Raw genomic sequence first — 25,450 nt, forward strand, 5'->3', positions numbered from 1 at the left:
AGCGCACGTTTTGGACGAAGCGAATATGTACAATTGTAGATGTTTCAGCAAGATTAGCACCATCACATGGAGTAAAAGTGACGTTGGACCTTTATAACAGGCTTTTTTAGAGTAATTTAACCAAAAGAGCTTCATAATCTCCTAATATAAACCAAATCAACCAAATAGAGTACTCTGGCTGACCCATTCATAAGCCCAGTGCACTATGGTCCAGGATACAGATTTACGCGGAAAGATGCATTTCACGCCAAAACTATATTTTTTTAGAAAAAACGGTTGATCTACAAAATTGTTCGAAATAGTAAGGTCATCATTATGGTGCAACCAAAAAATAGAGTAGTCCATCAAATAAAAAAAAATAGAAAATATTTTTTTATTTCTCGGAATACAGGCATACTTCGATAGTACGTACCCTCGATAGTGCGTACCCTCGATTGTACGTACATTTTACCTCGATAGTGCGTACACAAAAAAAATGTTTTGATCATGGCACATGTGTGGGGTCCTTTATATGCTACGTAATCATTTTACATCTGATTTAAACACCATCGTGAACTTATAACGAATTTAGTTGCAGTACTTTAAAGAAGTAGCGTTTCATAAATGTTTGACAGTCTCACGTAGCACACATCATTCTATTATTAACGCATTTGCCCAAAAGTACACGCGGCGCTCACTAAAGGAAACGACGCACCGCGGTTTTTGCTGCCCGTATACTCGATTCTTATGGGTAGATAACATTGCGGCGTTTCCTAGGGTGCGGTTGTTTCTTTCGATTGTGGAACGCCGCGTGTGGAACGCCGAATCTTGTGCAAATGCGCTTTTAGAAACATTACAACAGCCGCGCGGTGTATCGTATTGACAGCACCCTACAATATTTTAAACAATTCAAGGAACATAATTACATTCTCTAAAAATATTATCATAATTGTATGGGTATGGATGTATAGATGATTTTCTTAGAAAGCAGAATAGCTATCCACTTAATTGAACGATAATTATGTTTATGAATTATTTTATCTATCAAGGAAGTTAGTTCCAGTTCTAGAACCCGTCCCCATGTATTAATTCACCTTATAGACCAGAGAACATTTCCCCGAGGAGTAAATTAAATTCATCATGGGAATAGCGTTTCTCAAAAATGAATTTGCGGCAAGATGTTTAATTGTTTAATTCTGTTCACAGTAAGTTTAGTTCCAATCTATCCACTTGTTGGTGACAACATTTTTCTTGAGAAACAAATTAGCAGCGTTACTAAAATGAAGATATTTTTTTGGTTGAATAGTTATTTTTATTTTATTTATTTTGTTATGTTTTTCAGTTATTTATTTGATATAATGATTCAGTTTTTTCCCAGGAGTTCCTTAAAAAATCATCCCTAGATTCCACTAGAAATTCAATCAGGAGTTCCTTCTAAGATTCCTCTAAGACGTCTCACTGGAATCCCAGAAGCAGTTTATCCTGGAAACGCAGTTTCTCCCAAGGGTACTTCCATACAATTCCTTACAGGATTTCACTTGATATTCAATCAAAATCTGTGCGCCAATTGAAATTAGATTGGCGTGCCAGATCATCTTCAGCCAGAGCCAGCGGCAGTGGAGTGGCGGCGTCATGCCGCTCGTGATTTGCGGCGACGTAAATCAATTTCGTGCATTTATGTTTTTCTAGGATTTCCTTCTGAAATTTCTCCAAGAATTTCTCCGCAAGTTCCCCCATAAATCTCTCCAGAAGCTCCTTCAGGAATTTATCCGCAAGTTCCTCCAGGAATCCCCCCGCAAGTTCCCCAAGGAATTCCTCTGCTAGTTTATTCAGGTCATCCTCCGCAATTTCCTCCAGGCCTTCCTCCGCAAGTTCCTATAAGTATTCCTCTAAAAGTTCCTCCAGGAATCGCTCCGAAAGTTCCTTCAGAAATTTCTCGACCTCCTGGAATTCCTTGGGAAGTTCCCCGGAAGTTCTTCCAGAAGTTCCTCCAAGAATTCCTCCCGAAGCGAAGGACCTCCAGAAATTTCTCCGGAAGTTTCTCGAATTCGACTAGGACGCATAGGAATTACTTCAGAAATTTTTCCGTAAATCCTTTCAAAAATCTTTCAAAATTCCATCTTAAATTGTGCGTAAAAAATTTCCACGTCTCCTTTCTCAGAACTTCCACCAGAAAATCATTCAAATCCTGGCATTCGCTCTGAAGATACTCCAGAAATTCCATCAAGATCTCTCATTAATTACTTCGATTCCTTATGAATTTCTTCATAAACTCACGTAGAAGCTCTTGATTGACATCTCTTACTCACGCCCTGGGAATTCCTCCAAAAATTGCTACAAGAACTTTCCCGAAAAATTGTTCATAATTTTCTTTCGGGAATTCTGCCGGAAATTCCTTGAGAAATCCGTCTGAAAATTCATCTGGCAATTTTTCAAGCTTCTTCTTCTTCTTCTTCTTCTAATTGGCATTACATCCCCACACTGGGACAGAGCCGCCTCGCAGCTTAGTGTTCATTAAGCTCTTCCACAGTTATTAACTGCGAGGTTTCTAAGCCAGACTACCATTTTTGCATTCGTATTATCATGAGGCTAGCACGATGATACTTTTATGCCCAAGGAAGTCGAGACAATTTCCAATCCGAAAATTGCCTAGACCGGCACCGGGAATCGAACCCAGCCACCCTCAGCATGGTCTTGCTTTGTAGCCGCGCGTCTTACCGCACGGCTAAGGAGGGCCCCTAATTTCTCAAGCTATTCTTTTGAAAATTTCGTTAAAACTTTTTTGGAACTACCTCCCGAAATTCACCTTGAAATTCATCTGGAAATTATTGAAGTGATTCTCCCGGAAGAAACACCCGGAATTCTCAAAATTTCTGCGGGTACCTCCTCTAAAATGTCTACAAAAATCATCTAAAAAATCCTTCATGATTTTCCGAGATTTTTTTCCAGGTGTAAGCAGCAATTACCTCGGAAATTCTTCTAGAAACTCTCCCAAATTTTCTTTCAGAAACTCCTCCATGAATTCTCCTAACAATTTCATCAAGAATTTCCCCGGAAATTACTTCAAGAATTTCTCCAGAAATCCCTTTTCCCCAGAAAATTTCTTCAGAAATTCCCCGGGAATTTGTTTTGGAATCCCCCAGAAATTTATCAAGTTATTCTGCATGGAATTCCTTCAAGAACTACTCCGGGAAGTTTCTTTTTTCAGGAAGAATTTTCGAAGGAATTCTTGTGGGTGTATTCAAAGGAGTTCCCAAAGGATTTCCTGCTGGATTTCCTATTGTAAGTTCTGCAGGAGAGGATCCCAGATGGACCCTGTAGAAATTTTCAGAGGAATTCCTAGAAAAGTATCGGGAACAAATCTAGGAGAAATTTTAAAATTAGAAGTTTTATCTATTATCTAAATGAAGTTCATAAGGAATTTTAAGAGGATAATATTTTTAAATTTCCAAACAAATTTCAAATTAAGTTATGAAATAATTTCGAACCTTTAGTAGAGTGTTAAGTAGATCGCCATGCAATAATTTAAATTTAAAAACTTTATCGACAGGCATCACCTCAATTCGTCGAGCTGTCGGTATATGGAAGTCAGCCTCCGAGCCTGTCATCAAAACTTCGTTTTTTGAGTGAACATTTGGCCTTTTCGTTACATCTTGGTGTACGAGATGCGTAAACACGATTCTAGACGAGAGAATATTAAAAGAGAATATTAAAATAACATTGAATATTATCCCGTTTTTACATCTTCGAAATTTTGTTTTGTGGGGTAGTACACATATTACGTTAGCATTTTTTGGGTTTTTTGACTCCCCTCCCTCCATCCATGTAAGATTTTTTTCATACAAATGATTTTTTCAGTGGCGTCTCGTAACCTCACTTTTTACCTGTTCAACGATACAAAAATGGAAAATTTCGATATTTCGACAGTCCGAAAAGGAAATAAAATTATCAGATTCGACTAAGCTAATCAAAATCTACTTATTCCATGCATTTACGTGCAAAAATTTTGCAGATTCGAATTCGTTGAACAGGTAGTTTGAGGTTAAGGAATCGCCACTGGATTTTTTACTCATTTCAGTGTTAAATACTCATATAATTACGAATCATAATGAAGGTTCCTCCAAACCAACGCGATGCAACTGTTGCTATGGCTGGCAGTTTGTCGCTTTGGTAAGGCAGCGTCATTAGAGTCAATAGAGTCGCAAAGAGTAAAGCTTTTCATTCCCATAAAATCTATAGGGGAAATCCATAAAATACGTCACCACCCCCAATTGTCACTTTTTGTAGTAACATACATAATCATGTACGATGTGTAACATATATTTAAAACATTACTCCTGCAAATGTCACGTAATTTATGGATGTTCTATAGCATTAGAAACAGTACATATTTTGTAGAAAAAGCCTCACATGTACAAAGACGATGATTTAGCTCAATACTATATGTAGGCACTATTTCATATTAACAAAGAACCGGTTACTTTTTTTACACGGATATTTTTTGCACGGCTTTTTTTACACGGTTTCTCGAAATAGCCTGGTTTTTTTTACACGGTTTCTCGAAATAACACGGATTATTTTTACACGGATTTTTTTCACACGGCACGCATCCCCCGTGTAAAAAAAGAATCGGGTGTACACCCTAATCCAATCAGGTAAAATTGAGTTCCGGTGTTGAACTTAGTCTGTAGATTAAAAAACACATTAATAAAGATTTAAAAAAAAAGGTAAAATTGATCTAAATCAGCCAACTTAAGAGCTACCGAAAGTTTTTTTTAGCAAAATTGTTTGGAATAAGCTGCGCTACAACTTTGTAGAACATACCATGTCAATATTCCGAGAAATAAATGATATGATAGGCCACCCCATTTTTTGGTTGCACCATAATGATGGCCTTACTATTTCGAACAATTTTGTAGTTCGGTGTTGAACTTAGTCTGTAGATTAAAAAAACACCTTAATAAAGACTAAAAAAAAAAATTGTAGAACAACAGTTTTTTCTAAAAAATATAGTTTTAGCGTAAAATGCATCTTTCCGCGTAAAATTGTATCCTGGACCATAGTGCAGTGCCTGAACTGTTAACATTATTGATTGTCACATATTCACAAAACATCCTAATTCTTAGTACAGCCCGTTACTGATCTTAACCTTTCGTTACAGATCGTTTCTGATCATAACCTTTTGTATAGTTCGCGTTCATTATCTCATAAACGTAGTAATAATCTGATCCGAAAATTGAGGATCACTGACGTACATATGTTAACAAAACTGGGTATGTAAATACACTGAAACTATGTCGTATCGACACACTACCACTTGCGCAATCGCCACCGGCTCTGACAACAAAACACACCATCAGTGAAGCCGATATCAACAAACATCATGCCACAGCATCGTACGATATCCACCTTCTCACCTATCCACCATAGAGAGAAAAGGCGAAGTCCAATGCCCTTGCCACCACACCCCCACCCGCAATCTGTCTGTCGATGATGTGGCCCGATCACGAACATATACCACATTTTCTCTACCTCTAGGCTCCGAACTTATGGTACTTTAGTGTGGTATCACGACTAAAGGTGCGTTGTTGCATATATGCACTATAGGATTTCGGGCGGTCATTAATCGAAAATGTCATGTCTTCCGAATTATTTTAAAATATTTTCTCTCCATTGTCAATACTCTAATTAAGAGAAATTCTGAATTTGAAGTCTCTAGGTGAACTAGTTCCAAAGATATAAGGTGGCAAAGTCAGAAATGGGTAAAAAGTTAGCAAATTTTCTGAAAAATATTTTATTTTCAACTATTTATTGAAATATTTTTAAATGTTTTTTCTTCAATGTTAATACATCATTACAAAGGTTATTGTATAAGCTTTTAAATGGTGTGCAAAACTAATGGTTACACTGTGAAAAAAATTGAAAAAATGCGGAAGCAATATTTTTTCCAAAACGACGCTATTTTCAACTTTGATAGTGAAGAACTTTTTTTTCCTCAGGAATCCCCGGGTTCTTTTATGATACACATCAAGGACAAAGCTTCGACTAAAATGTCCCGAAAGAATTTCTTGCCAGTATTTGCAATTAACAGAGTTAAGTCACTCTGATTTTTTTTTTCATTTGTTTTTTTACCGTGTTTTGCCTCTCTCGTACTCCAAGGTTAATGCTCATTCCAAAACGAATGTTTGATAGAAGGCCCGGAGACCCCTAGTGGTATATATCAACTAACTCAGCGCGAAGAATTGAGGTGATGTCTGTATGTGTGTGCATGCGCGTCTGTATGTATGTGCGCATAAGAACGCAATCGCCATTTAGACACTTATTTGTGTCCGATTTTCTCGCAACAAGTTTCATTCGACGGGAAATCTAGTCCCATCGTTTCCTATTGAAAATGGGTCAGACTGAACTATGCGCTCAAAGGGTATGGTCAAAATACATTTATTGGTAATAACTTCGACTTTATTTATAACCATTTGAGCTCATTTAATTAACGTTTCAACGGAGTAAATGAATACAACCCCAATGCAATGCAGCACAACGGTAACGGAAGGATTTAACAGTTCGCTCATATATTTCCTGTCAAATTTTACTGTTTCCGTCGCCATTCCGCTGAAATGCGTTTGGGGCTTGAGTGGTTTGAGTCATTCTCTAAACCTAATTTTCTGAGCTATTCATTAGCTACTGATGGAGAACTAAATATGAGATTTCATAATATGTAAATATTTATAAATCTCCTGGAATCAATAATTCCCGACATGTTTATTGCAAAAGTAAAGACGAACAATATCTTAGTTAGAACGGAGCGTATGAAATTCCTGCTAGTGTTCATGAATGTCTGGCTAATGGTAGGGAAATATTTATTCACTCATCTACACTTTGAGGTTCACTGGCTGAACAACCAGCGGAAAGTCAATATAAACAGTTGAAGAAATTTAGAACTCATAATGCAAGAAAATGATCAAGAGAGGCAAATGTTGACATTTTCCTTCGTGCCTTACATGAATCAGATCCATTTTAAGCTCGATTTGGATAACGAGGAGACGTTGGAAAAAATTTTTCACTTAGTTATTCTTATGCCATGCGTAATTTTGTAATATTTGAAGATTTTCAAAAGTTCTTTATCTTCTAATACTTTAGATGAATTTATCTCATCTTCCATCGTTGATGGAATTGAAGAAAATATCATTGAAGACTTAAACCTTGACACAGAAAAAGAATGATGCTGTATATAACTTGTAGAAATCATGAAAACAAATCAAAAGTAATTCAAATAGTGTTGTTATTTAAATTAAAAGAATTTTGCTTTTCGGAAGAATGGAGCATTCTTACATTCCACAATGAATGTCCACATTTTTTGAGAATATATTAATCTCATTTTGTGGATAACTTGTACACGTAAAAATGTCATGGGATTGCGATTTCTAATTTGCTAATACCCTTTTTCAAAAGTTATTTTCAATTCTGATTATTTGATTAACATTTAATGCTTTATGATCCTTCAGATCCTAGTACTTTGTCAAACAAATTGTTCTAAATACAAATTGTGAGGCATGAGAGTGAGAACAAAAAATATCACGGAATGTCATGAAATTAATGTCATTTAACATGATCGCCGCCATAATGTCCATAAATTGCTGAACTTAGTTTTTGTACAGCCCCTTCCTTCTCCTTAAGAAAACGCACGAAATTTCAACTTCCCAAATAGGTTTGCTTTGTCACGTTAATCGAACCTATGAAAAAATAATTACGTAATTCATAGACGATCCCCAAAGGGGGTTGGAAATTGTATATTCATGCTATTTCGACCATACACAGCTAAAACTAAGTGGAAAATCACTTTAAAAGTCCAATTTTATTTTTGACCGCTCGCTTGTATGGGGATCCCCCATAGTGATATGACTGTGTCGCTTTTTTATACGCACTTCTTCAAGGTAATAAATTTAGGAGTTTCTGAGAAATTATTGTAGGAGTCGTACAACTATGCAGAGTTTCTATCAATCAGGATAAAAATGTCTTCATTTGCAATGAATTTGAACATTGATATTAGTGGGAGAAAGACCATTCCGGCCGTCCACGTTTTCGTCTATAGCGTTTATTCTTCTGCTTATCGGTATTACATCCTTCACAGGGACATTGCAGCCTCGCAGATTAGTGTTCATAAGCACTCCCATTGTTATTAACTGCGAGATTTCTAAACCATTTTTGCGTTTGTATATCATGAGGCCCATGAGGATAACACGATCATACTTTTATGCCCAAGAAAATCGAGAAATTTTCTAGAACGGACCTGGAATCGAACCTAGCCGCCTTCAGCATGGTCTGGCTTTGTAGCAGCACATCTTACCGGCTAAGGAAGGCCTTGATTTTGCTTGATTTTTTGTACATCACTAGAAACATAATAATTATATTTTCTGGGCGTTTAATACATTGAGCCGTTATGCTGAAATAAACTTCTCATTTATTGAAATTTCTTTCGTAGTAACAAAATGTTGATCCCGAATTTTTGTAGGCCGCCTCAATACCGCCTGATATTTTTTTCACAGCCGGTGCTCTCACCATTCTAGCATGCGAACAGCGCTTGCGTAGGCACATTGCGGCCGGTGCATTTTCATTCAATGACTAGTTTGTTTACAGTCATCTTTGCAACCATCACCTCTAGAAGTTTTATCTACGTACCTACCTGTTACAGATCAAGACGATGAACGAACCCGTCGGTTTCCTCCAATTTATTCTCTGTAAAAAAAAAGAAGAAAAACGTAGAATGAGTACAGGAAGTATTCTCGTGTTTATGTGCATCGAAGACATTTTTGCATAATATTCTCGTGCATGTATGTCGATAGTTCAATAACTTAGCAACGTTGATTACATGCAGGCAAATTTATTCCGGTATAGGGCCGATTTTGACGTGACGCGATTACTACGATAAACATACCAGAGGAATGGATATGTGTGTAAGTTTGGCTTAGCGTACCCGCACTTTGATGAAGAAATATCTTCAATACCGATGTATTTGCATGACAGTGTATGACAGAATTTTCTGCAAACGCAAGAAACAATGTAGAACACTACATTGTCTCATGAGCCGTTCATTAATTATATATATATTTTTTACTACATTGTCTCATTATTGGAATTAGGGAAGCAAATTTGGTTACTGTAATTTTAATTTTTGTCTTTCTCGTATACTGCCGTCATACGCATGGTTGTCCCATGATTGCTGGGATTCCCTATATACATGGGACAGTTATGCGTATAATGGCAGTATACTAAGGATTACTCCAAAACCGAACTTTTGATAGAAGGCTCGGAGACCCATATATCAATCGACTAAGCTCCACGAATTGAGGTGATTTCTGTACGACTGGCTGGCTGGTATCCATCACGTAGTCTCTATCCGTCGGTGGTCGTGCCACAAACTTCCTAACACAAATCCTCCTGACCCCCTTCCCCCCAGGCGTTGAGTACCGGTGAAGGAAACTTCCGCACTGATAGTACCCCAACTACCGGCGGCTATCGCAGGGGATGCTTTCGCGCATTGCGCCGACTTCGTCTTTGGGTTGCAGAGTATTTGCCTCACGACTCTGCTTACCGCATTCCACGTATCTTCATCGTGACACATTCGCTTGGCGATGTTGTCCACGGTTAGGGCAGGCATTCCTCTACGTGCTTCCGCAAACCTCGGACAATCGAAAAACACATGCTCTAGAGTCTTCTCTACGTTGACACACGCCGGGCAGAATGGCGATGACGCATGGCCAAACCGGTGCAGATATTGGCGGAAACAACCGTGTCCCGATAGGAACTGTGTGAGGTGAAAGATCACCTCTCCATGCTCCCTGTTCACCCACGTCGACACATTGGGGATGAGCCGGTGGATCCACCTTCCACTATCTGCATTGTCCCAGTCCTGCTGCCACTTCACCATAGAGTCCAGTCTCACCGTCTCCCTCACATTTCTGGTACCTCTCCATTGGTAGCACTCGATATCCTCTGCTAAGGTTATGCAGATTGGATTCATCCCTGCGATAACGCAAACTGCCTCTGACGAAATGGTTCGGTACGCACTCGGTGTGTGTGTGTGTGTTTTTCTTTTCTTCCTAAGCAATGGAGGGGGAATCTGCTCAACAGACATCCTGGGTTGACCAGGAAGTGCGGGGTTAGGGATCACCGAGGGAGGCAGGACTACATCCCCGACCCGCTAAACCGTTTCCATTGCCGCCAAGCCCATAGTCCCTTCGGTACAACCAGAAAGTAATGCTTTAAAGGGAGGCCAGTGCACAACGCACCCTCGAGGTTAGCTGCGTGTCCTTGCAGCATCGAACATCGTAACTCGCTTTTTTAGAAGAACACCATGGTATCATGCCAGCGCGTTGCCGGCTTTCCAGGTGGCCTTACCACGCCCTATGTCCTCGGAAGGTGGGAAGGGTCGACTTCGCGCCTGCTTCCCTCTGCACGACTGGTATCAAGAATGATGATGCCGCGTGCACCCCAAATTGATCTTTCTGCGATAGGGCCTATTCGCCAGCACACAGAGGGACTTGCCGACGCGAGGCCTACGCCTGCCCCAGCCTTGACGAGGACCCCTTTCCGTCCTCGGGCTCGGAACCCGCCCGGTTGACCGACGCCGCGAAAGCGACGATACCATGTTGTTCTTGGCGCGGCCACTTGTTCGATAAAAGGATCGAGTTCGACCACAGAGCATGACCACCGGTATGACCCATGAAGCCGACTCCGATCCCTTGGACCACCTCTTATTTGCGCCTGAACTAGCCATCCTTGAGTCCACGCGCCACCTTCTGTGTAGCTCCGAGACGATTTGGGCGATAGCCGATAAAACGGCGTTCCAGCCAACTTCATCTTTACACATCCTCCGAACTAGATTGTCCGGGGTAGTGTCCAGACCACATGTGGCAAGCATGTGGTCACGCATTGCGCGAAAACGTGAGCACACGACCAACACGTGTTCCGCCGTTTCCTCTAAACCTGCGCACACCAAACACTCGGGCGAGGCCGAGCAAGCCAGCTGCGTTACCTGCACTTTGATTTTGCAGCACGCTTAAACGCCGGGCACATCGAACCCCCCATGGGGTGCTTGCTGTTCACAGCTTTGCTGGAACAAATCAAACAATTGGGAGGGTTCGTGCAGCATTGTGCCTTATGTCCCTCCAATCCGCAGCGTCGGCAGAGATTGCTTCTGTCAGGGCCTTTGCAGTCCCATTGCTTGTGCCCCGGTTCCAGGCACTTGAAGCAAACTTCGGGTTGCTCGTATATGCGCACAGGGCATACCGACCATCCCACCTTGACGCTCCCTAACTTGACTACCTTGGAGGCGTCCGCTGCAGATAGCCGAACCAATGCTACCTGCGTCCCTGCCGAACGGCTGCGGTGGGCGTCTCCACTTCACACTGTCGCCGCAGTGCCGTGACGAGCTCTTCGACTTCAGTGATCTCGTCCGTCGTGAGTGCCCTCACCTTGACCGTCTCGCCTAGGACCTCCTCCGCCAACTTCTTGTAGGCGGCGCCCTTTTGCGAGACGCCCCGCTTCAGCTCGAGTATCATCTCGCCCATCCGGGTACGTCTTATTCGACGTACGTCGGCGCCGAGTTTACCGAGCATGACGTCACTCCTCATCGCCTTCAAAACATCCGAGTACTTAGCCTCGTCCGCCGTGATGACTAGGGCATCGCCCCTGGAGCGATTGGCGCCTACCCTAGACTTCTTGCTACCCTCATTCGCCTGGGCCTTCTTTTCGGCCCTTGACGTCTTCGGTTTCCTCTTGTTCTTGACCAGGGTCCAGGAGGCGTCATCCCCCTCTATTTCCCTGGTCTGGTGCGGCTGAGAACTTTCAGCCTGCCGTAACCCCTTACCACCGTCTTTCCTGAGTGGACGGACCTTTCCAGGTCCTTCCTCCCCCGGTTTTGGAGGTACCTGACCGGGGTTCAGCTTCCCAGCCCCACTACCCTTGTTCGGGGTAGTAACCCTCCGCGTTTTGGAGCGGCCCCCAGGGAGCTCATCCCCTGGAGACTGTCTCCCCCGTTTTTGTGTCTGCTCCTTTGGAGCAGTCACCCCCGACGTACTCGCAAATACTTGAGCCTCAGTCTGGGTAGACTTTGGCACCACCGTCTTCGCTGGCACGCCTTCGGTCGATCCGACCTTGCCCGAGTCCGCGAATCCTTGGGCCTCAGTTTGGGTAGACCTCGACTATGCCGATTTCACGGGTTTACACTTGGCCGTCCCGACCGCCCTCTCCAGCTTGGCGTCCAGCATCGACTTTCGAAGTTTCTGCAAGCTCCTCTTGAGGTCCTTGCTGATATTATGCTTCGATGACGCAAAGTCGATGATGGCGTCCAGCTGTCGAAGGCCGAAAGCCCATCGCGTTTGCGGTTCATCGCCTCCACAAGCCATGGGCCGTCAATAACCCCTACCGGCGTTTTTCTAGCCGAGAGGAAGGTTGAGTGACCCACGCTGGCGCTGCGCACTGAGCTGCCAACTATTGCCTCTGGCCTCCTAGGCGGAGACCTGAACAACCCACCTCTTGCGAAGGGGTTGTCGCCTACACCACTACCACTAATTGAAGAATTGACTTGGTTTTCCATTTTGGTTCCACGAGTTGCTCGGGAAAAGAGGTCCACCACGCCAGAGCCCAGCATGCACGGTAAGGGACAATTACTGTGGAGGGTGCCCAGGTACCACACAGGCTCCGTTAAAGGCCTAGCATATTATTTCACCCCCCTGGCCATGCATCCCCTCGGCACGGGTCGCTTGACGCCTTGGGATTAGGTGTTAGGGATGATGGTCCCGATCTAACTTGCAGTGGCCATGGGGAGGGGTCGTCAAGCCCTTGGACAAAGTCCCTGCTGCCCCGTGTGTGTGTGTGTGCTTTTTTTTACAAGGGAGAATGCATTTACACACTAACCCAGTACACGTGCATTGTAGTTGCCAAACTACCACACGGAAGTGTACTGGAGTGTCGGACTCGACCATACCGGTAATACCGACTAAACTCCCTTGGGCTCCACCATCGTTTCCCCCAGGAACTATCTCCCAGTACTACTTTTGGGGGATGGCAGTACTAAACGTACTCGCTTATTATCGCTCACACAGGCACCCGTCCCATGCGAGACTGACTTGGGTGCTCGCTCTATCGCACCCTCAAACACACCCTACATACTCTGCTGCACCTCTGTCATGCCGTGCGGGTCTAACTTGTGTGCCCACCCTTCTCATGCCATGTGGGTCTAACTTGTATGCCCACCCAAACCCTTGATTCATGCTCATACACTCCATGCTTGCACACACGCTAACGCTCCTATGGGTCTGACTTGTGCGCCCACCCTTCTAATGCCGTGCGGGTCTAACTTTTGTGCCCACCCTTCTCATGCCATGTGGGACTAACTTGTATGCCCACCTTTATCGTACCATGTGAGACTGCTCACCTCTTTCATTCGGTTCGCGCTGACACATACTACTCGAGTCATTCGACCTAACACTCCCTCTGGCATCCCTTGTGGGACGTTTCGCTTAGGTTCCCACTTCTGACATACCATGTGAGTCTGACTCACCTCGTTCATGCCATATGAGACTAGCTCAACTCGACTCAGCTCATTCCTTTCGTACCATGTGAGACTGACTTGGATGCTCACCCACACTCCTCTGCCACGCCGCGGGGTATCAGTAGTCGTAGGAACCAACATTCCTGCGCTACTCCCAGCGCGGCGTGTGCAGTCCATACATACACCTATTCATTCACACTTCTGCCATGCTTCGAGGTGACGATCTCGGTTGCCACCCGCTGCGCCATTACCTCTGCAAGGGCAGACCATTAACACACTTCTTCGCGTTCGGCACATTCGTTCTAACTAACCAATCACAAGTTAGTCATGCTTGTCGATTGTTGCTCGGCGCGCCAGATTCTCTGCAAGCTGCAGGCAATCTGAGTGGTTGCAGTCGAGACTGCGTTCCACTTCTCCACCGCTTGACACATCCTTTGGATAAGATTATCCGGAGTTGTGTCCCGGCCGCAAACGTCTAGCATTGCTCTTCTTTCGACGTCGAAACGAGGACATACGAACAGTATGTGCTCTGCAGTTTCGTCAACACCTGGGCAGTCAGGGCAGACGGGGACCTCCGCGTGCCCAAACCTGTGGTGGTACTGTCGGAAACAGCCATGGCCTGACAGGAATTGTGTCAGATGGAAGTGAACCTCCCCATGGGGTCTCCCCACCCAGCTTGATATGTTAGGAATCAGCCGGTGGGTCCACCTACCTTTCGAGGAGTTATCCCACTCGCGCTGCCATCTGGCAACCGAAGTCACCCTGGTACGCTCGCGGGCTCCTCTGGTGCCACGTAGGTCAAAACACTCCTCGTCTTCCCGGATGACCAGCCCGACTGGCATCATACTCGCTATCACGCAGGATGCGTCGCGCGATACCGTGCGGTAGGCCGATATCACCCTGAGACACATCAAGCGGTAGGTGCTCTCCAGTTTCTGCAGGTAACTGGTTACCCCCAGTGCTTTTGCCCAGGACGGGCCGCCGTACCTAAGAATAGATGCGGCAACGCCTGCCAGTAGCCTACGCCTACTGGCGCACACCTTGGAGCTGTTGGACATCATCCTCGATAATGCCGCCACAGCAGTCGAAGCCTTCTTGCACGCATATTCGACATGGCTACCGAAGGTAAGCTTGCCGTCTATGATGACCCCAAGAATCTTCAGACTTCGCTTTGAAGTGATCGCGACGTCTCCCGGTTAGCTCTACTTCGGGGATTGACTCCCCGTAGACCTCTAGGGTTACATCGTTAGCAAAGCCGACGATCTTCACACCAGGAGGGAACTTTAGCTTCAGAACCCCGTCATACATCAGGTTCCATAGTACCGGGCCCAGGATTGACCCTTGCGGGACTCCTGCGGTAATAGGAACACTTTTCTAACCGGCATCGGTCTCGTATAGCAGCACACGGTTCTGGAAGTAGCTTTCCAAGATCCGGTACAGTCCCACCGGCAGGCTAAGCCGGTGTAACGAGAGCGCGATGGCATCCCAGCACAGTATCGAATTCCTCGCCTTTTCCGTTGGATCGCTACCTCTGCAGTCTTGAGGACTGAATTGATAGCGTCCACCGTGGACTTATCCTTCCGAAAACCAAACTGGTTACTCGACAGGCCATCCGTACCCTCTGCGTACGGGGTGAGCCTGTTGAGGATGATCCTCTCGAGCAGTTTACCCGTCGTGTCGATCAGGCAAATTGGTCTGTACGCCGATGGGTCACCCCGAGGCTTCCCGGCCTTCGGCAGCAGTACCAACTTCTGCCTTTTCCATCTCTCAGGGAAACAACACTCATCCAGGCATCTCTGCATAGCTAGCCTGAACATGTTCGGGTTCGCTATGATCGCTGCCTTGAGTGCACTGTTTGGAACTCCATCGGGGCCTGGAGCTTTGTTCATCGCAAGGGTGTTAGCCACTGCGAGTAACTCTTCATTCGTCACCGGAGCCACCATTTCGGCCACACTTCCAGCGCCTTGCAGCGCAGGAGGAGGCCACGGACTTGTGGCTCGGGACGGGAAGAGTACTTCGATAATCCTCGCCAACCGGTCCGGTGACCGTTCGGGGGGTGAAGAGCCCCCTTTGGTTTTGGCCATCACGATCCTATAGGCGTCACCCCACGGATTCGCATTGGCACCCTCGCACAGGTTGTCGAAGCACGCTCTCTTGCTGCTCTTGATGGCCTTGTTAAGGGCCAGTCTCGCAGCTTGAAACACTTCCCGGCGGACCGCTCTTTCCTCCTCGGTTCGGGCTCGTTGCGTCCTACGTCTAGGCTTGAGGCAGGCTGATCGTAGGGCTGCAATTTCGGCACTCCACTAGTATACCGGGCGTCTGCCATTTCTTGGCAGGGCTTTCCTCGGCATAGTAGCGTCGCACGCGCGTGATAGGACAGCTATCAGCGCATCCCCGCTTAGACTGTCGGTGTTGGCCTCCAGTCCCAGGGCCGCGGTGAAAACTTCGCTGTCGAAGTGATTGGTCTTCCACCCACGGACCTGACAGGGATCACCCGCCCTCGGACGCTGCACACCATAGTTGATCTTGAAGCGAATTGCTAGGTGATCACTATGGGTGTAGCCCTCGTCTACCCTCCAGTCCAGGTCCGAGACCAGACTGGGGCTGACAAACGTTACATCTATCAATGACTCGGCTCCATTCCTACGGAATGTGCTACTGGCTCCGTCATTGACAAGCAAGTGCCTCGAGTAACGCTTGTCCCCTCTGATTGGTGCAGCGGCTGCCCCATTCCACTGCCCAAGCATTAAAGTCTCCCGCTATAACGAACGGGCTCCGACCTACTAAGTCGGCCGATAGCCTGTCGATCATCTGGTTGAACTGTTCCATTGGCCACCTTGGTGGGGCGTAGCAGCTACAATAGAACACCCCATTGATCTTGGCTATCGCGACACCCTCCGCGGATGAGTGTACAACCTCTTGAAAGGGGTACCTTCCCGTTGTGCAGATTGCCGCCGACCTAGACCCGTCCGCCAGCCAGTTGCCATTGCCGGCAGGGACGTTGTATGGGTCGGACAGGAGGGCGACATCGATCCTCGACTCCGAGACCGCCTGCCACAGCAGTTGCTGGGCAGGTGCACAGTGATTCAGATTCAGCTGTATGTGTTTGTGTGTGTGTGTGTGTGTGTGTGTGTGTGTGTGTGTGTGTGTGTGTGTGTGTGTGTGTGTGTGTGTGTGTGTGTGTGTGTATGTGTGTACGTGTCTTATTCTTCTTCTATGGCTTTACATTCTAACTAGAACTTGGCCTGCTTTTCAACTTAGTATTCTATTAGTACTTCCTCAGTTATAATTGAAAACATTTCTCTGCTCACCATTTCTCGCTTAACTTTTTAAAAGGTCCTAAGTAACATTTTTTTCATGATTTAATTTGAATATTGCAATCAACAGATTAACATGAAATATGTTGATTGCAATATTCAAATTAGATCATGAAAAAATCTGAAGGGTTATGTACAAGACACGACCGCCCAACGTAAACTACGTAGAACAGTCTGGTGCATTGAGGAATGTAGTCATATTCTAAGATAATTCATTCGATTACTTATGTCACTGGTTTAGAACAAAATTACCATAACTTAAAATATAAAAAAAAAAGTTGGATAAAGTAGTCAGGGGAGACGTCCGAGCCCTCACCGACAGTCTGGAGGTCGGATAACAAAATCGTTCAAAACGTCACTTATAATTCAGTTTTATTGTTCTCAGATACATTAAATCTCGCGTGATTTTTGAAAACGTCGTAAGTCCAAAAGAGAGGCTCTCTTTGTTTACTTTCTTTTTCGATTATTACAAGGCCATACTAACATTCACATTGGATTTTCCAGCACCGATCTGAAGAAAATAGCTTTGTCTAGTGTGCTGAGGTGAAAATATTGCAACAAATTTTAAACTAGCCTAGATATTATCAAAAAAAAGTGTAATGAAATTGAGTCTCTCATTTGGACTTACGACGTTTTCAAAAATCACGCGAGAAATCTATTCTACAAGCATTCTATGTAGTTGAAACAGTGACCCATTCTCACCCCCATTTGACCCGTTGTATCCCCGACGACGGTACGATAACTTAAAATTTTAACTTTAAAACCCCAAGTGGTAATAATGCTTTTCGCAATTCCAACTGTTGCATTTGAGTTAGAGTAAAATTAGTAGGGATTCAGTTTCATTCCAAATTTTCGCCCACTATTCTAGTTTATTTGTAGTAATATATAGGTGGATATAGTGGAGTATGTTTATTAAATAATACTATTCTGAAATAAAAATAACTCACTAGCGTTACATGGTTATGATATCCCAAGCAGCACACGTTGAGCCAATCTTGTTGAAGTAACCATATTGTGAGAGAATTCGGGCATATATAAGTTACTGTGATCGATGTGTTTGTTGCTGGGGCTGTATACTGGTGAGTGCGTGTACCACGATTTAGCGATTTTACGACAGACAGAAGAATCTCCCCAAACAACCAGAAGTTCGGATAAGAAGGGCTATTTTGGCTTAATCAGCTCTCATTTTAAGTTATTTTTTGTATGTAACGGAACTTTAAGTGAACTTGATGTGAACCATAGTGAACCAATTAGTTCGGTTAAGAGTAAATTTAAGTAAAATCCGAACTTCTGGTTGCTTGGGTCTGCTCTGGCTACGGACAAACAGGTACCTCTGTCCAATGGTAGTCAGAGCATCGAGTCATCACTGGTGGAAGAATACGAGCCTTGGACCTTTGGCAGAATCTCAGCCTTCTGTTATTTGGAGTGACCAGGAATAGTTGGCAGAGAAGGGATAGTCGTATTGTTGAGTCCGACAAAGAAGCGCGAGTCGATAAAACCCGGTTGCGCCAACTAGAAATCAACAAATACTAGCCATGTACCGTTTTGACTCAAATTTCGAACATGACTCATATTCCGAACTTTAGCTTTTAAAAGCCCATTTTAACTTTATTCGTGTAATTTTCTCCACAGGAGTTTGAATTTGTTTGTTATCTTGATCCTCAGTGCGGAAAACCAATGACAGTTTTAGTTTTAGGGCGTTAAAACGTCAGTGTTCGGAATATGAGTCATATTTGGGATTTGAGTCAGAACGGTACCAAAAACCAAGCCATTCGGTTGAGATGCGCCAGAGTAGTAAACGCTGCGGACGGGAATAAGGTATTTGTGCTATTTTATTACAATCTAACTCCCACTATCTGGCAGTGGCATTATGGATAACATATTCGTGCAACCATATTATTAATATGATTGCAAGAATCTTAGATCCGGGAGCAAGAAAGTAATAGTTCTATTGTAACCTATAGCCCGTTTCAATAAAGTATGTGTTCCGAAGCTATAGCCGTATACAATAAGCCCCGCATGATTGTACCCACAGAGTATCTGAAGTGCATTCAAACTTCCTGAATTAATTGAAATTGAATTGAAATCTTTTGATTTTGGCGCATATTTAATAATAAACATATAATTTACAATTTACAGTTTATCATAAAATGGCTTACCATTTTCCTAAGTTATCGGTGAATCGAACATGTTTGTTCATTTGCATTGCGATTATCGCATTATGACATTGCATTGCCTTTGCTAACAATCGATCATCCTATCTTTGCACAAATTTGCGCTTGTATGTATATATCGCCGACTGCGGTCATTTCTCTGGCCCTACTTTTTGTGGCAAACTGGTGCGAAGCACCGCACAAAAAAGAAGAGCCCAAAACCAACTACACTGAACGACGGCCGAATGAGACTAACGTTGCGAACAGGAAAAAGAGGTGCTGCCAAAATGGTCCAATACCCTACTTTAACGTTGATAATCAAATGTTTCAATATAACTGGAAAATTGGTGGTGAGTTTCCGAGTCGATTGATATATAAATCTCAAAATCCATCGAAAGATGAATGCGCTATTAACGTTCAAAATCTTACATGATTTCGTGACGGTCTCGGATTTGGAAATTTTCATTTGTCACCCTGTATCAGAGTCTTCCTCTTAGACGTAGTTTACGTCAAAAATGTTACTTAGGACCTTTTGAAAAGTTAAGCGAGATTTCATGAGTAGAGAATTAGGATGTCCCAAAAAAACACTATGTTCGAAAAGTCATGGTGATCAAGCCTTATGTGAAAAATAATCGTATCTGGAGCATTTATGTAGAACAACCCAAAATTATAAACTAGTGTACCGTGGAGGTACCATATTCTACGCATTTAAGAAAATTTTGAAACAAAATCGTTGTTATCGAGAAACTATAATGATTTATTAATACCTTTATGTAGTAGTTGTGCAAGTATAATCCACGGAAGACTATGAATCTTCAAAAGTTTGATTAAATTGTCAAAGAACATATATTATTAATCGATTTGTGAATTGCCATATGGTTCCTAATTCTGCGCACATATTTTGAAATGTTCCATATTCTGCGCACAATGTTCCTAATTCTGCGCATAAAAATAACCAGTCAGTTTGAGTAATTTTTTGTCTCATGAAATGGTTTTGAACATTTATACAAATATTTCATTACTTTTGCACGTTTTTAGTACCATGTATATTTCCTAAAGTCTATCTGACTACAACGTTTTACCGTTCTCGTACGCAAGTAGACGAAAAAACGTCCGCTCCAAAACGAACTTATAACGAAATATAAGACCTGGCGAATTGGACCCAAACCCAATCGACTCAGCTGTGATGAATTGAGATAATGCCTGTGTGTGCGTGTATGTGTGTACGATGTATGTGCACAAAGATCTTATCTATTTTTCAAGTCCATTATCCGATTGCTCGCCATCACCACAAGTTGCTTTCGACGATTCCGTTAGACAACTTTCCAGATCGGTTATTGTGTTCATGTCGATGGTCGAGTCACTGTTTTGCCTTGTTTATTAAAGTTCGCCATTGACGAAAAGGCAATTATTCCTGTCAAATCCGATATTTATATGGAATTGAAATAAATGTAATCCAACGCGAATAATAAGACCAGTCCTACATAAATGCGGATGTTGCCCAAAGTGCTATTTTCTCAAATGTCAGAATGCCAACCTAGGAAATCTTCGATGTCGATTTTTCAGGGAAAATTATTCGTGCTAGTAACGTGATATACACATTTAGATTAGAAAACTCGAAGTTTAAAAAACGCTCAGTGGAGCTGTGGTGCGCAAGGCCAAGTAGCAGATATCCCTTGTCTCTTGCCGGATAATCTATCTTCGCATTTTTTTGCTATTCTTGTTTTATTCCAGCATTTTGAAATATGTTTCCTTGCCAAAACAGTTGCTACGTTCAATTTGGGTTGACAAGCCAGGCTTATTGTACCTATCCATTCCACGCGCACAATTAGGAACAGAAACTAAATTTTGTGCCATATTCTGCGCAACATAAAATGCTTTCCATAAGATAGATATTACACTCTGGAAGCCGATTTTCATCATATTGAAGCAACAAATAATCTGATTTGGAACTCCGCTTTGAAAAAATGAGTCCAAATCTTTATTTTTTGCTCAAATTCGAGAAAAAAATGTTTACGTGCGTTTTAGCGCTGCTGCTAATGGCGGCCATTTTTCGACATTTTTCGATTTTACCGATTTTGTTTTTCTTCATATTTCCGTTATCAACGCTAAATTATTGCTTTATTATCTGCACATGACAACAATAAATTGCCAACTTTTTGATGACATGTAAGTAAATATAATGATAACATTGAAGAAAATTTAAAAAAATGTTTTAGTGTCAAAGTGCGCAGAATAAGGTACGCGCACGGTAGAGGTTCCGGCAGAGCAATTATTTGAAATGTTTTGATTATTCTGTGGACTATACTGCCGTGAATCGCATATCTGTTCCATCTTTGCTGGTTTTCCTATTTATATGGGACAAGTTTGCGATTCACGGCAGTATAGTGGGCATCAAAAACAAAAAAAAAACGATTACGAAAAATGTTCAAGTTCCACAAAATTTCGTCGTTTAAAAAAAAAAGTTTCAGTCAACCTCAGATCTCAACGTTGCATGCATTTCTAAGACATTTGGCATGAAGAAAATCTATTTCGAAATTTTTCGTATTTCAAAACAGTCAAACTTTGACCGCTTTGATTGAACACTTAACGAAGTCCGATTGAGCTGAAATTTTGCATAGGGACTTTTTTCGAGGAGATGATGCTTTTGAACACAACCCGTTTTTGAAATTCGGGAAGTCGATTTTCATGAGCCTCAGTAAGCATTCTACGTACGGTTGGTAATTTTGAATTAAAGTACCTCTAGAAGCATTTAAATATCTTAAAAACGCATTTTTTTTCTCGATATTTTTTTAAGAAAATTAACTCGGTGGTGGCTGGCCCAATTATTACTTCCGGTCTTTTACTATACTTAGTATGTATAGTAATAGTCAAACATTCGTTCTACATATTACTAATATGGGGGTAAGCGTGGTGAATTGTTATAGAATTTAAAAAGAAAACGAATGCTAAGACCAAGTGCCACTGGATGACTCCAAACGGGCCAGTATAATGTGGGGTAGGCAGGGTTTAACTAAATTAGCTAATAGTATAACTTATTTTGCCACGCACCAATTTCAGTATAATTTGTTTCTACGAATCAAATTCCTAGAAGTTAGGTTTTCAGCATTACTTAGCGCAAGAGAGGGTTTAAACTCTGCGTTAAACCGAATTTTATTCGCCGATTCGGGGCGTTATCATGAGTGATCAGCACTCATGGAACACATTGTTTAACGCGAATGTCAGCCGGGTTCGATCAAAAGTGTAAGATTTAGTGTAATTAGTTTAATTATTTTTATTTTTAGGCATCAAACGTTAGGAGCATGTTTTCAGCGTCGCACAGCCCAGGAGAGGGTGTAAGCTCACAACGGTATAGTGTAGGCCGTCCTCGATTGGGGTCCTGTGGGTCGCATGTAGTGGCTGTGCTCGGGGCAGTTATGTGTTGAAAGCGGTTTCGGGGCAGTTAGGATTGAGTTTTAATATAAACAGATGTAGGATTGAACAAAGTTATAACCTTTAAGGTTCATATTGTGGAGACTATTGACAGCCAAAGCGTTGAGGATAAGCTTTTAGTTAGCAACTGAATTAATTTATCCGATTTGGAATCCTAGATTGAATAGTAGGTATATATGGACAATAATAGAAACTATATACAGTTATCATTTTATTAAGTATTGAGGATATGTTTTTGGTTAAGTTGAGTATCAGATGGGCATGTGTGATATCCATTAATAAGACAGAATTATTAGAACTGTATTTTTGTCTTTGTAGTAAGATTAATTACTTACTAATGTTTTGCGGGCCGGCGAGTGAAAGCGGCCCAATTCTTTTATCTACCTCTTTCCAGACGACCAGTGATGAAGAAAATCTTATTGTTCCGGTATCAGCAGTGGTATTCATATTCATAACAACCACCGTCAATACAGGAAGTCTGTGTTCACAACGTGATTACTTCAAGGACAATCCCAACATCTTCTGTGAATTGCAGATAAGTATTGCGTTTATATTTTAATTGCACTGAGCTCGTTCTAATCTGATCGATGAATGAATTTACTTGTCACTAATCAATATCATTAGTAAATTTAAATATTCCCGTAGATTAGAAAAGCAAGTGCATAAATTTCTATTTTATGGCAACATATCACAACGAAACGGACCCTTGGGAGCCTTAAGTAAGATCTCGGTCCGGTTGCATCTAAGGAGATCTTAGTGCAGTGCACACCGGACGTGTTGCCCAGTAGACGTATCGCTCAGTGGTATTTAAATACAACGCAGATAGGCTATGGTCAGAGGGTGCGTTGATATTACAAGATTACAAGATATTTTTTAGAAAATTAACTCGCTTCCGTATTTTTTTTTCACTTGCATTGTGAACCATTATCCACAAGGTATTTTTATGAGGAAAGTTTTTGTAAAAACAGATCAGACAAATATTATGACATTTCTGATATATTGATACTTCAGTAAATCTTATAAACCATGAGTATTTGTTAATCTTTCGAAATTCTAATTGTCTAATGATTATTTAAATAAAGTTAACTTTTTGACTTCACATAAATCCGTCCGTTCAAGCTGTGGCTAAGGCATTCAATATATTCGGTTTGTTATACGTGGTTTTGAATATTATTTTCATGAATTATGTATTAAGAAAATCATAATTATTAATACTAAATTTGATGCATTCAAGTCCACTATTACTTTAGTTTAGTTATTTGAGAATAATCACGTGAAGCTTTTACATCAAATGCTTAGGTGAGGTCAAGGAATCCCACCACATCAAATACAAGCCCCACAACCGGCAGTGGTCTGTCGAGGGGACGTCAACTCCTTGGACATAGTACCTGCTGCTCCCAATTGTGATTACATGTCATGTTAAGTAGCTCAAGATCACTACTATTTGCTACTACTCCTTTTTTTAAACTGGAGTCCCTCAGATTGTTATCCGAACTACTCTAGATGTTGTGATGAGCATTAGCCCACAATAATTATCGAAAGGTTTTTCGAAATGCAGCATGGTTCATCATGTGGTAAATAAACAATGAAACAAGACGAATTTCTTTTTGGCGGTTCCTTGAAGTCTTAATGAAGCGTTTAATGAACACCCACTTATGTAGACCTTTAAAGTCTAATGTCGTAGACTACGACTCGTAGTTGATAAATCCACAGCCAATAAGAAAGGGATCTGTCCCGGATTTGTAACAGCTGACTTCCTATGCATTTATTAGTTAAGCATATCCGCGCCAAGCGTCATCTAAATTCGCACCCAACACCGCAAATAACCACAACAGCCCTGCGATGGTTACGGCCTTTCGTTTCGTTTGTATTTTTTGTATTATCATCGGTATGCGACGACGTTTAGCACAAACATCGCTATTATATTTTCTCCCTGAAACACACACACAATCGTATATCCATCGAAGTGAGGTGAAAACGCAACGCAACATTCGATATAGCTTTTACCGTTGTCTGTCCACTCTCAAATGATATGAAATGTAAATTTTGCCATCGATATCACAAGCTTTACGTCGCGATCGGCATTTATACGTTTAGTTTAATTTATGCAATATCTGAACTGAGTAGTTGAAAGCTATACAAAACCAAAAACGAAATTGTGGCAAACATACTATCCCCCACAAAATACGAGATCGCCGTCATCTGCCTCGTAATCAATCTCGCAGAACATTGTTTTCGCTTTTGACAAAATAATGAATCAGCCTCCCCTTTGGGGGCTAGACGGTGATTCAGACGTACCTAATAATCCAAGTAAGCGATTGGTAGAACGAAAGCAATTTCGTCGCGTTTTAGTATTTTTCTTCAACACAATTCACGATTAGTGATAACTTTTTCGATCGAAGCAATCCCCGACGTCACCGTTTTTAGTAATTGCACACGAGAGAAAAAGACCGCACCATTGACAGCTAATGAACAGCTCACGCAAGAAAGAAAAGACAGCACTTCCGAATTACTTCCTTTCTGCTACAACGCGAATAAGAGGATGAAATTCAATACAAACAATTTCACAACAAGCGCACGTTTTCAAAGTCACGTCCGAAAGACACGAAGATAAAAACCCGACTGGAAATTGGCGACCCGTCCGTCATCGAGCAACAGCAACCGCGTCCACCGTGCGCGTGGTGTGCCAAATGATACTCTTCACTCGAAAGATAAAACCCAATCGTAGCTGTCAGTAGCTGGCGAATGGCGTAGGGCAGTCGTTAGCTATTTCTTTTCCCCAGCAGCATGGACAGCAACGTCGGAGCTGCTCGGAGGCTTCGGATATTCGTGAAAATCTTCGGATTTTCATGAATGAAAATTCAAAATAGACGGTGTAACTCCAACACGCGGCGCAAAACTACTTTACCGATGAAATCGCGCGTTATGTAGAGTACACACGCTCAAACACGTTGGACCAACATTGACTTAGCCCACAAGAAAATGCACCGGTTGCTGCTGTATCCCGTTTTCCGCGC

At 42.5% G+C, this 25,450-nt stretch overlaps 1 protein-coding gene across 2 annotated transcripts in view; it reads right to left on the reverse strand.

Annotated features, from left to right (window-relative positions):
- The window catches only part of LOC134212395 (ATP-citrate synthase), an 86,886-nt gene extending 61,819 nt beyond the window's left edge, over positions 1-25,067 (reverse strand). Inside the window, exons 1-2 of one of the 2 annotated variants that reach the window (XM_062690186.1) lie at positions 24,732-25,067; positions 8,660-8,712 (exon numbers count right to left, since the gene is read on the reverse strand). The gene's annotated coding sequence lies outside the window, so the exon portion shown is untranslated. Of the gene's footprint in view, positions 1-8,655; positions 8,713-24,731 lie in introns of both variants that reach the window. The other variant, XM_062690187.1, reaches the window with a different exon arrangement.
- Between the last annotated feature and the right edge of the window lie 383 nt (positions 25,068-25,450).

Source organism: Armigeres subalbatus, chromosome 2, assembly GCF_024139115.2.
Source record: "Armigeres subalbatus isolate Guangzhou_Male chromosome 2, GZ_Asu_2, whole genome shotgun sequence".
Classification (NCBI taxonomy): Eukaryota; Metazoa; Arthropoda; class Insecta; order Diptera; family Culicidae; genus Armigeres; species Armigeres subalbatus.